General features: G+C 43.4%; 1 protein-coding gene across 1 annotated transcript in view; it reads right to left on the bottom strand.

The window, feature by feature from the left end:
• ATP10B (ATPase phospholipid transporting 10B (putative)) overlaps nt 1–13,540 on the bottom strand; it is a 223,478-nt gene that overhangs the window by 107,691 nt on the left and 102,247 nt on the right. The window lies entirely within an intron of this gene.

Raw genomic sequence — 13,540 nt, forward strand, 5'->3', positions numbered from 1 at the left:
TTTGCGGTACGTGGGCCTCTCACTGTTGTGGCCTCTCCCGTTGCGGAACACAGGCTCCGGATGCACAGCCTCAGCGGCCATGGCTCACGGGCCCAGCCGCTCCGCGGCATGTGGGATCTTTCCTGACCGGGGCACGAACCCGTGTCCCCTGCATCGGCAGGCAGACTCTCAACCACTGCGCCACCAGGGAATCCCATCTGTAGCATTTTAATAATAATAATTCTTTTAATGGGAAAAGGATGTAACAGGTTTCTAAGCACTTCTTCATTCCATCAACTTATTTTAGAGCAGCTTATCATCTGCTCTACCTTATTTATTTACTTTTTTGACCATGATAAGTAGAGGCAGTCCCCCCAGATCTGTTTCTCACTGCCATTTCAGAAAAACACTTATCTGTTGATTCAGGGAAGAATTGTTTTTTTCTTCAGAGCAGCCTTGGGAACACCTGTTAAATGTCCAAATATGAAGCTACTTAAAAGAAATTGGAATGGCAGATACTCTCCATTGGAAAAGGAATCTTGTATGGTGAAGGAGGGAGGCTTTCTCTATTGCTTTTTTTTTTTTTCCTCCTTTTTGAGAGGACACTTTAAAAAAAAGGATCCTTGAATATTACAGCAAAATTGCTCCAAGGAATAAAGGATTATCACTCAACTTGTCTTTACTCTTCTCCCCTTTGACTTCTGCCCTATTGGGTAATGCCTTTGGGGATGGCCCACCATTGGTTGCTTGCTGTAATCTCAGCAATGTGGCCGGTATTGAGATTGGATTTAATGAGAACACCTTTGACTCTGAGCGATATCCTGACTGCCAACACTTCCAGAGCACACTTGTTCAAACCAGAAGGTTTGCAAAAGCTAGTTGGGAACGCTACATACATAGACATACCGAGGCAAGGCCAATGCACCGCCACCCGTGAACACTGAAATTCATTCTTCCTCCTTCTAATAAAGGGCTCCACTGCATATTATGGGATGTAAATTATTAATGGGATGGAAGATGGATGTTATGCAGATGAACTTATGAAATATATGTGTGTGTATATATGTGTGTATGTGTGTGTGTGTGTATGTATATATATTTATGAGCAGTCACTTCTGTGAGTTTGGCTGGAGTGCTGTCTTGTCAATTCCCATAATGATGATAGGTATCGCGAGGTCAATGGAACCACACAAGAAGCTATAAGTCAGACTGGTCTCTGTTCTCTTTCTATTATTCTTTGGGTCCCTGGGAGGTCCTGTCCAGTACTGCTGTCCCGTTAATAATCGCCTGTCTTTCCTTTAGATGTAATCTTCTCTTCCTTAGGATGACATGCAGTGGTGAAGGGACACTCTTCGTCCCTGTTGTAGGCTTACCCCCGCTAAACAGAGATTGCCCATCTCCGGGTCGTGCTCAAACAGAGGCACATATGCCTCCAGGCACACATCTTTTCTTGTGTGTCCAGGAGCACTGAAGCTATGGGAACAACATGATTTTTGGGGTGTCCAAAATTTTCTTTTGGGGGGGACATAATTTAGTAATTTAGCTGGTACAAAATTTGAAGAATTATATATTTATATTGACCCAAATGTAGTAATATTATAGAATCAGAGTCAGATTTTATAGGAATTTTGGGATAAGAACAAGTGACATCAGGGACATTTCCTTCTTGCACTGGGTTATTCTGTGCCGGTTTCCTGATCCTCTGGGGGCCCACTTTGTCTCCTCAACTGTGGAAAAGGCAAGGGTGCATAGCTCCGGGGTTGGGGCGTCCAGCCCGAGGAGGTGCTGAGTGGCTGAATCCAGCTGAGGCAGAAAAGCGGCGTGCTTCTGCATTGAGGGACGCCCAGATGTGGCCACAGCTGGCTGGGAGCCACTTTGAGGAGTCATTCCCTGGTTAATCCAGCCCGTTCGGAACAGCTGCCCTGGATGGACACATGCACACACTCCTGGTCATTTCCCTGCTCAGTGAGTCCACACCTGGGAACTGATTGCTATTTTAGTTTTGTGGCATGTTCACTGCTGCTTAAAAATAAGACAAATCGACGTGGCTGGGGACGAAGACTCCATCTGGCAGATTCTGCCTTGGGGAGAAATTAAGTGGTGCAGTGCTAAATGGCTTTCTGAGAGGAGATAGGGCTTATTAAGAGGTAAATAAACAGCAAGAGAGGTTTATAACCAACTGGGTCCTGTGGGGAAGCAGGTGAAAGGGGGGGAATGGAGGAGGAGAAGGTGCTTAAGCTTCCATTTCTCAAGTGCTATGTGGGTTTTGTAAAAAGGGTTTCAAGGAACTAGAGTAGAGGGCATTGATCAGGCAGCTTAGTTGTCTGTGGGATTTCCCATTCAGTGTAGGATGATGAGCCGACCTGGGCTGTCCTTCAGGAAGCTGGAATGTCAGGCCCAGGATGGTCAGCATCGCTATCCCAGGGTGAAAGGGGAAGCCAGTGAGAATGAGTGCAGTCTAGTGATTAAGAATGGGTTTGAATCTCAGCTTCACCACTTACTACCTCTGTGACTTGGGGAAGTTACTTAATCTTTCAGAGACTCTATTTCTTCAGTTGAAGGTAATACGTGTATTTGCCTCAGAGGGTTGTTGGAAGGATTAGTGACATGACGCAAGTAAGGGACTGAGTTCTTGGTTTTGCACTTAGTAAGTACTTAATGAAGACAGGCTTCTTTTATGATGTTGATGACAATGATTGTTAATGTTACGGTGAGGGCTAACCACCACCGCCAGCCCCAGCATTTTCTTCTTCATGCCATTGGGATGCCCGCTTTATGTCCGTGATGACATTTCATGAATTGGGCTCAGGCACATAATGTGCAAACACAAGGGACTTAAAAAATCCAAACATTTTCCCCAAGTCCAGAAAAGAAGGACCCAAATTCAGCCCACTGAAGACCAAGGGCTCTGGATGCTGGCTACTGGGCAAACTCCCAGAAAAATATATCGTTAAGATCAGGGCTGCCCAGCAAGTTCTTTGTGGATGTCGACAAACTAGTTCCAAAGTTTTATATAAAGAGGCAAAAGACCCACACTAGCCAACTCGATATTGAAGGAGAGGATGGACACTACCCATCCTCGAGACTTACTATAAAGTTACAGTAATCAAGACAGTGCGGTATTGGCAAAAGAACAAATGGATCAATGGAACAGAATAGACAGCCCAGTAATAGATTCACATAATTATAGTCAAATGACTTTTGACAAAGGAACAAAGGCAATACAACCGAGCAAAGATAATCTTTTCAACAAATGGATATCCACAGGCCAAAAAAAAAAAAAAAAAAAGAAAGAAAGAAGAATCCACAGACCTTACACTCTTGACAAAAATTAACTCAGAATGCATCACAGACCTAAATGTAAAATGCAGAACTATAAAACTCCTAGAAGACAACATAGCAGAAAACCTAGATGACCTTGGGTGTGGCGATGACTTTTTAGGTAAACTAAAATAGGCACTATTCATGAAAGAAGTAACTGAGAAGCTGGACTTCATTAAAATTAAAAATTTCTGTTCTGTGAAAGACAATGGTAAGAGAATGAGAAGACGAGCCACCATCTGGGAGAAAATATGTGTTTTGCAAAAGACACGTCTGATAAAGAGTCATTATTCAAAATATAAAAAGAAAAAACAAACTCAAAACTCAGCAATAAGAGAAAAAACAACCCAATTAAAAACGGACAAAAGATCTGAATAGACATCTCACCAAAGAAGATATACAGATGTCAAATAAGCATGAAAAGAGCTCCACATCACATGTCATCAGAGAAATGCAAATTAAAATGAGATACCACAAAATACCTATTTGAATGCCCCGAATCTTGAGCGCTAACACCACCAATTGCTGGTGAGGAGGTAGAGCAAGAGGCACTCTCACACACTGTTGGTAGGAATGCACGACGGTACAGCCACTTTGAAAGACAATTTGGTGGTTTCTTATAAAACTAAACGTATTCTTACCAAACGATCTAGCAATCACGTATCCTATTTACCTAAACGAGTTGAAAACTTATGCCATGCAAAAACCCACACATGTATGTTTATGACAGCTTTATTTGTAATTTCCAGAACTTGGAAGCATCTAGATGTCCTTCAGTAGGTGAATGAATGAACTATGGTACATGCAGACAATGAAATATTCTTCATAGCTAAAAAGAAGTGAGCTACCAAGCCATGCTAAGACATGGAGGGAACTTACATGCATACGGCTAAGTGAAAGAAGCCAATGTGAAAAGGCTACACACTGTATGATTTCAACTGTAAGACATTCTGGAAAAGGCAAAACTATGGAGACAGTAAAATTATCAGTGGTAGCCAGGGGTTGGGAGGTGGGTAGGGATGAAAAGGTGGAGCACAGTTCCAAGAAGAGTCAAGCGTCCTGTAGCTGGTTCAGGAATACTTGGAATGCCCAACTGTCTTTGTCTTCACAGCGGTGTGCTCACGTAGAGACAATATCGTGGGGTGGTTAAAAGCTCTGGAGTCATGTGAGCCTGACTAAAACCCAGAACTACTTCTTACTTCTTACATACAAGGTCGTGTGACCTTGAACCCACTACTTGACTATATGACCCTCAGTTTATTCATCTATCAAATGGACAAATAAAATCTATGCTACAGGTTAAAGTGAGAGTTCAATAAGATAATACACGAAATGGCCTTAGAGCAAATGGCATTTACTGCTGGTATTAGTATCATCACAGTTATTATTAGGTTGGAGGAAACAGGGTCACTGCTGTGGTGATAGCAGAACAGAATCTGTGTGGTTGTCTATTTTCATGAGCTGTCGTGAATGAGGGGTGGGGCTTTGTGGTTGGAGGAGGAGCTTAGCAAGGGAGAAGGAACTGAAAAGGGAGGAAGGGTCCTGTGGCTTCTGTCCTGACCTGGTCCCACAAAATGGAAATGGAACAGCAGTTAAAGGTTTAGCGTTAAGTTAAAGTTACGCTAAAGACAACGTGGGCCTGGGGCAGAGGGCAGTGAGCGCAGCTGTGTCCCCGCACCCGCCTGTTCGCTACAGACCACGATGACGGGGGCTTTAGACTCAGGCAAGCTCCAGAAAGAAACAGCTGAGGCTGGAGGAGTGGGTAGGAGACCCGGACCCCTGGCTTGGATGGAAATATTGGGGGACATGAACATATTAACTATACCTGAGGATGCCCAGATATATCTGGGGAGGCCTGAGTATTAGGGCGGGAAGAATGAAGACCCAGATCAGCAGCTTGGGGCATCTGTATTTATGTGAATTCATTAACACCCAGAGGCCGAATTGTTTCATGTGTCTTCTACTTTCAACTATGAAATAAGCTTGCTGACACCTGGGATGACCCTGGGTCTTATATCTCCGTACCTACATGGAGTCTGGTATGGTGTCTAGCACACAGGGGAGTGTTCAGGAAATATTCAGTAATTGATTCCTTGTAGATTTGTCTTGAACATGAGGCAGTAGAGGAAAAGCTTTCCTAATCTTAAGTCATTTTGACGTCTCTCTCTTTTTGTTATGGACGCACTAACAGAGACTTCCAAAAATGATATCATAATAATATAATATGATGGATGATATGAATAGATATGATGAGATGATATAATATAATGTATTTAATGTAATGTAATACAATAAACTTATTTGTATTAAGTGCCTATAATAAGCCCAGCACTTAACCAACGTTACCATTTAGCTGCCTAATAATGACACAACTTTTATTATTATTGTTACCTGTGTTTCATAGATGAGGAAACGTAAGCCCAGAAAGGTTATCTAACTTGTGTAAGGTCACATAGGTGTGTCTGCCAGGACATAGGAGTGATAGCTGTGGGGACTTCATGGCTCAGCCTGGTCTCTTGGTCCTGTTCGAAAGTGCAGTTCTAAGCAGATGACGTCTCAGAAGCTGGCGACATAGACGTAACTGAGGCTGGGTCGGGAACAGGAGCCTCGGCTTTTGGAATTGTGAGCTCCATAATGGCAAATCAGAGGCTATAAACGCTCACCCGCTCACGTACAAATCACGCCTGTTGACACAAGTGCAGAGCTTCAGGGACACCTGAATTCTTGTTTTTTGATTCTTCCACCCATTGAGTTTGGGGGAGAACCTAATGCATTCTATCCTGAAATGACAAGCTGAATTGGCCCACATAGTTTATGGCCTTCTGTGAGCACAGGGCGAGGCCATGGGAGTCGGGTGGGCACTTGCAAAACCGACCCTTTAGAGAGGAGGCTACTTGGCTGGTGCCAAATGCAGAGCAAAGACCTGCGGAGTGGATGCAGCAGGCTGCTGGTCTGTCAACTACAGCCAGTGGCACTTTTCACAGTCATGCTTCAAATGACACTATGATCCTCTGTTTCGTGCACTTTCAGATTCTTTCCCCAGGCCTATTTTGCTACGTTATTATAGCTTGGAGTCAAGTTCTATGGTAAAGCGTTTGTCCTCTTCTATGCGGTTCAAAACCCCAGCCAATGATCTGTCTATCTTACTCCCCTTGAGTCAAGCTCATGGTGACTCTTGGCTATCAAGGTTATCGAACTCTCCTTAGTAATGTTTTAGGCAACATTTTCTGAGGGCTACTGAATGCCGGGAACTATACTAAGCATTTTACATGCATTACTTCATTTAACAGCTGCAGCAAACCGAGGATATAGTTTTAGGGTAAAGAATACATATTGTATTTCGATGTTAGGACGGCCCTGGCAAAGCCTAAATTCTACCCTGTCAATCATTTCATATCCTTTCGGTTTCCCAGAGGGATGTTATATGGAGGAAAATGATAGTAGAATGGGGATCAAATAGCTACTATATTAAGAGCCACGCAAATATGATATTTGAATGTACATTCTATGTTAGAAGCTGGGTTGGGAGAAGGGGCTTAGGCTCCAGGCCAGATGAAGCCACCTAAATCCCTCGCCTAAATCTAAATCTTGGTCTGGGTGTGCTCAGGAGTGCTGTGGAAACGGAGTTAGGGGAAAGAGGTCCAGGCTCTAGAAGGGTTTCCCAAATTCAGATTTTAAATCCTGCCACATACAATAGAAGAGAAATGAGAGAGCAGAGCATAAGTTTTTGCTTTTAAAACACTGTTACCCTGCCCACTGGTAAATGTGGCTCTGTGAATGTCCTTGACCTTTGCCAATAAAATAAACAATTCCTCCCTTGTAAGGATGGGAAATGTAGCAAGAAAGATGAAGGCTTAGGTTGGGCCTGACATTGAAAAAATGAGAGTTGAAGTGAATGGAAATTTAAAAAAATTATGTAGTGCTAATTATGGTGCAGACACTGAGTTAACAGTTTATAAGGATTATTTCATTCAACCCACATGCCCCTGGGAGATAGGTGCTAATACTGGCCCTACTTTATACAAGTTGAAATGGCGGCTGCAGTGATCAAGTAACTACAGGTGTCCACGCATTTAGCAAGTGGCAGTTCTGAGACAAGCCCGGGTGTGATGCCAAGCATCCAGTATGAGACTTGCTGAGACTGCTTTAAGCACTCTCCTTTGGCACTGCATTGTATAGTTGTTTCTATAGCTCTGCTACGTTCAAGCCCTCTGACATGTCATCTCACATCTTTTCACAAAACTTACCGTAGACAGACTATGACCATTATCTAAAGATGAGACAAATGGGGACACAACTGCCTAAGTGGCTTCATTTAGGTCATGTAGTTAATTGGTGACAGACCCAGGATGAGGACCTCTGGCTTCCTCATTCTCAGGCTTTCCTATGGGGGCACCGGCACGGAAGGAAACTGACATACAAATAAAAGCAGGCTGCAGGCCAGGCATCTGCCTTCTCCAGCAGAGTTTTCCACAGCTGGGAAACCAGGCCCTCAGTGCCATGCTGTCAGAAGACTGGCCGCGATCCTGTAGCATCTGGAATTCTTTTTATGTTATAGCAGCCACCTGACTTACAGAAAAGAGAATCTCCAAGTCTTGGTAAAAAGTCAGAATTTAAACGTTTCTAGGGAATTCCCTGGCGGTCCAGTGTCTAGGACTCGGAGCTTTCGCTGCCAGGGCCCGTGTTCGATCCCTGGTCGGGGAACTAAGATCCCCCAAGCCATGCGGCGTGGCCAATAAAATAAAATAAAGTTTCTAATCGAATCATTTCTCTCTTAAGCTCCTGCTATCTCTTGATCCTGGTCTTTTTGATACCAGCATAAATCACACATACAACCTTCAGGTGACACATGAAGAGGCTGTGAGCTGACCTGTTTTCTTTACCTATTTGAATGCTCATCCTTCAGTGCCCTCCTGAAATGTCACCTCTTCAGAGAAGGCTTCCCTCGGCTGGCTCTGATGTTTTTGGCAGGCAGATGTGTCACTGCAGCCCATGCATGACTGTGACCCTTTGTCCATAGGCAAGGGACACTGTAGCTGTTTACAAGTTCCTCATGCTCTCTGGACTGAGAGCCCCTCGAGGGTACGTGGGGCCTTCCATGTTGATATACACGTACTCCGTTCAGACGTAAGACTTGCTGAACAGATGAATAATTGTGTGCTCGGCTGCTGAAACACTGGAAGGCTTTTGCTGCATTACAATATGGGGACAAAAACCTTCATGGATTCCCTTGGTTCCCACTCCTGCTTCCTTGTTGCCTGTTTTCTGAATACAAATAAAAATAGACGAAGCTGGATGGAAAAATACAATTCTCTTGCTCTGTATGGTTTCTAGATTCATTAGATTGAGCACTGGGAGAAACTAAGCTAATACAATTCTGAAGCTAATCTCTCCTTGAAGTCATTCCATAAATCTGATTAATGGGTCACTTTTAGACCACAAGCACAGTTGCTATATTAAAAGAAAATGCTCTAACAGGATTGTAATTCTGTAAACAAGGCTTCTGCTGTTTGCAAAAAGATTCTCTCACAGTATAAACAAGTCTAGGCTGGATGACACATGGGATTAAGGTGAGCAAAATTCTTAGGGTCCTAGCGTTCAACTGTACAAAAATGAGGACATTTGACATCAGTTTCTCAAATGTGTGAAACTGAGACAAAATGGATAGAACTAGTGTTTGAGATATAAGCTTTCATGTTGCTTCTCAGAAAAAAATTGTCCTCTCAGATCTTGTATTCTTTGCCTGACATACCGTCATGTATTGTGTTGGTCAAAAAGTTCATTTGGGGTTTTCAGTAAGATGGGATGACAAACCCGAACAGACTTTTTGGCCAGCCCAGTATCTTCAACGTTTGGCAAAAGGAAATGCTCCCTCAGCATCATCACTTAAGATAATAATAATATCTAGCATTTTCTATCTTCCTATTCTGGAGTTTTTCATAGAATTAATCCACTCCAGGGTTAGAATAACTTTAAGGATATATATTACAGAGTGTCCCAAAGTGTGTCTCCTCCTGTTAATATGTGAAAAGCAATTCACAAGGAGTCGAGGCTCAAAAATATTTTAAGGTGATGATGTTGAGGACATAGTGGTGGCTTCTCCAACATGTGTTTCTCCTTCTCTTGGAAAGACCTCATTTTTTAAATCTGGATTTTTCACCTTCCCTGTGTAGCCCATATGCTTTCAGGGAAGTGAACCTCATGCTGGGCTCTATGGCTCAGGTATAACCTAATCAGCGTAATCTCATCTCCTGCTCAGAGGGATTGGTTCAGGGATGGGCATGTGACCCACTGGGGTCACTAAGAGATGAGGAGGATCTGTGGAGTAAGCTTCCTGGACCTTCCAAGAATGCTTCTGGAAGTGCTTTTCTTTCTCCCTATGTGGGTTATTATATGTAGATGTGAGGGCTGGAGCTGCTGCAGCCATCTCATTGCCATGAGGGAAATCTACCTGGGGGTAAAGGTGACACAGAGGGGGACTGAATGAAAAGGACAGCTAACTGCTGCAGCTAGAACGCCGATTGGCTGAATGAACCATGCTTGATCACCTGCCCACCTCAGCATAGTTGTAGTGACTTAAGAAACAAAGTCTCTTCATTGTTAAAATTGTTTAAGTCGAGGTTTCTGCTTCTTGCAGTAGAGAGCATCTCAAGTGACACAACAGAATATATATAAAACTGAATCACCTTGCTGTATACTTGAAACTAACACAACATTGTAAATTAATTATACTTCAATTAAAAATATGAATTTGTATATCCATTATCAATAACCATAAAGTCTTCCCAAGTACATATTGCATGATGTGTGCTTTTCTCTTTTTAAAAAAATTAATTAATTAATTTATTTATTTATTTTTGGCTGTGTTGGGTCTTCGTTTCTGTGTGAGGGCTTTCTCTAGTTGCAGCGAGCCGGGGCCACTCTTCATCGTGGTGTGCGGGCCTCTCACTGTCACGGCCTCTCTTGTTGCGGAGCACAAGCTCCAGACGCACAGGCTCAGTAGTTGTGGCTCACGGGCCTAGTTGCTCCGCGGCATGTGGGACCTTCCCAGACCAGGGCTCGAACCCGTGTCCCCTGCATTGGCGGGCGGATTCTCAACCACTGTGCCACCAGGGGAGCCCGATGTGTGCTTTTCCAAGGTAATTTTTCAGTCCTGACAACTATGATAATCAAGTATTGAAATAAACTGAACTTAGAACCTGGTTTTCAAATACTCTCTTTGTTAAACTATGATTCAGCAAAATAGTGAAGAATGATCAAACCCATTATTATCACTAAACTTTTATCTATAATAATTTTAGAACGATTTCTCTGAAATTATATTATTAAGAAATAAATAAAATAATATTATTTGTTTTAAAAAAATAAAAAACCTGTATGTCCCTCCCTGCCAGTGAGCCTGGGGATAAACGTTTCTTTTTTCTGGATTGTTATCTCCTCAGTTTTCTGCCACTTTCCTGGAAGCTATTTTGAGAACAGAATGACAACAGCCTGGCCTGTATCAGGCCAGCACCCAGCACAGGTCAGTCTGTGATCTGATTGACACTGAGATTATCCCCAAGAACAGGCCTATGTTTCTGGGATGCTCAGGGCAGAGGATTTCTGGCAAAGCAGGGAGAAGAGAACCAGGCTCGCTGAGGTCCCCCTGTATCCCTCCCCAAGGAACCAGCCTCACTGTGCATCTTCCATGAGAAAAACAACAAAGGAGAAAGACAGAAAACAAAAAGTGATGGGGTGGATTGGTGACAAGAGAAAAACAATGTTTTCTTAAAAAATCAGTCTCTTTAGGAAAGGCGGCACACTCCAACAGTTTTTTTTTTTTTCTCTCTTTATAATTTCCTTACTCAAAGGTGAGGAATGACTCAGTCTCAACTCTAGGTATTCAGTGTGCTAACAATACTCAAGACAATTAGATCCAGCTGAAAAAAAAAAAAAACCCAAACGTTCAGATTAATATTTTTAGATGTGCAATTTTGGTCCTGTAGGCAAACAGAACAGAAGCTCATCTTTTGCTGAGGAGAAGGTACGGAAGTTCTCTTAGGGGTGCCCTGGAGACAGCTGAGTCCCTTGCATTACATGATCTCCTTAGAAGCTTCCCCAGGCTACAATTTTCCGAGTGGAGTCTGGCTTATAAACTATCACCAGCCAGCTCCAAGTCATAAGCTCCATGTTCTCCCCCGGGGAAGAGAACTTCTTAGAAAGAAGCAGCCCCTAAACAGCTGTAGGGCACACATCGGAGCAAGCGCCTTTCACTCTAAGAAGGACCAGAGCAACTGCAGAACGTCTTGGGGTCCATTGCCAGCCCAGAAAGCACTCTTTGTCACCGCAATCTCACTGCAAGCCCAGCCTCCATTCCCTTGCTTCTTTCTGGGCTACATGAATTGTCACAAAGTTGAGACACACGGTAACTCTGTTTTCTTCCCTTACTGATCGAGAGCGTGTCCTTTTCCTAACAACCCAGTTTGGTTTTTGACTCAATGGAGTCTTTCTAAGACAACGACAGGTATAAAATTATGTTAAAGTACATGGCAAGACAGGTGGTGAGCCATGTTTGTTTGGGTTGGGATATCAGAGAGAAAGCTTAAGGACAGTCTTGATCGAGCTAACGTGCGTTTCACATTCTAAAAATAAAGCAATTACAGTTTGCAGACTGAGTATTTATCATACATCAGGAGCAGTGCTAAGTAATTTCCAAGGATTATCACATGCAATTCTCACGACCACCTCAGGAAGTGTTCCAATTTTACGAGGGACAAAATGAGTCTCAGAGAGGTTAGGTCACTTGCCTAAGGTCACAGAGTTAACGATTGATCGAGACAGCGTTCAATCCAGGCAGTGTGTCTCCAGGACTGGCTCTCCTAATACACTGCCTACTGCTTTCCTGAAAAATAGTGATGCCACTTTTCTCCAAGGGTCTCCAAACCTGCTCCAACGTGCTCATGGCCACACTAGACCTAAAATGGTTGTGAATTTATGCAAAACTCTTAAATGTCTAACACATTTGAAACAGCAAAGAAAATGTCACATAATAAAGACCTCCTAATTTTAATCAACGATTGACTCAAGCCTCAATTTCTTTTGTTTCATGTTTTTCGGTTTTAAACCATAATCCCCATTGTGGAGAATTGAACAGCTTCACTGTGATAAAATGATGCTATCTTCCTACCCCATCCTTCTATAAACAGCACCTGCGGTGGCAGCAGCCACAGAAAGATCAGAGCTGGGGCCGAGACTTCCCCGGGTGTTTCCTTTTACCTGCTATAGACGAGGCACTCTCGGTTATTGATCACTGTATCGGATTTGTACCTCCGGAGGTCTTCCCAAGCATCCTTGATGGCAGTGACCGTCAGGATGATACAGATCGGTATCATGCTCACCTCAGGCTGGAAAGCATTGACCACGGGGATAAAATTCAGAACCACAAGGCCCACAAAATAGAAATTGGCAAACCGGTGTAGCTGCTCAAAGATGTTCTTGGGTATGAAGGACAACAGAGTGTACTTGCTGGTCTTAATTTGATTCCCATGGTAATGTCTGTTGGGGTTCTCTTTGTGGGACCGTCCTTCAAAGGGCAGGTTGGAGACCACCACTCGTTTCCTGTCTTCTTTCCTTTTCAGCCTTTCCTTGCCTTCCTTTCTCATCTCTGCTCAATCCCGTCTCTTTAATTCTCATAGCAGGACACTTGAGCTCCCCATAAAAGAGGTTCTTCCCTGATCAGTTCCGTTGTTCAGCTGTCAGCGAGTGATGTTCCTGACATCTTTTACTCGCCTTGTCTGCTGAAAATCTCTCTCTTCTTTCAAAAGGAAAACTAAAAGTAAAAAGCCGGTGTATAAACTCTAGGGGAGAAGTATGACAAGGAAAGAGCTTGCAGAGAACAGGTGTGTACCCACCAGGTCACTTCCTTCTATTTGTTGAGGCTCCACCTGTTGGAATGCAGACGTCACCCACAGGTAGCTTCCTTTTCCACCCCAGGCAACCAAGAACAGGTGTGCCAACTCTGGGTCCTAAAACCTACCTGGCTAAGTTCTAAAAGCAAGGAGGTTTAGCCAAGAGCCACAGATGCTTTAAAAACAGTATACATTTTCCTGTTTGGGAGACATTGCCTGTCACTCTCCAAAGAGCTGTTCCTGAACTTGGTCTCCTGAGATGATTCAGTCAATTTTAGAGTTTAATTCTTGAGGTTTCAACCCTGCTCTTATGGCATTTACATGAGTTAAATTAAAGGTTTCTAAATCTCAGC

The sequence above is a fragment of the Monodon monoceros genome, unplaced genomic scaffold (genome assembly GCF_005190385.1).
Source record: "Monodon monoceros isolate NGI ecotype Baffin Bay Population unplaced genomic scaffold, NGI_Narwhal_1 Super_Scaffold_12, whole genome shotgun sequence".
Classification (NCBI taxonomy): Eukaryota; Metazoa; Chordata; class Mammalia; order Artiodactyla; family Monodontidae; genus Monodon; species Monodon monoceros.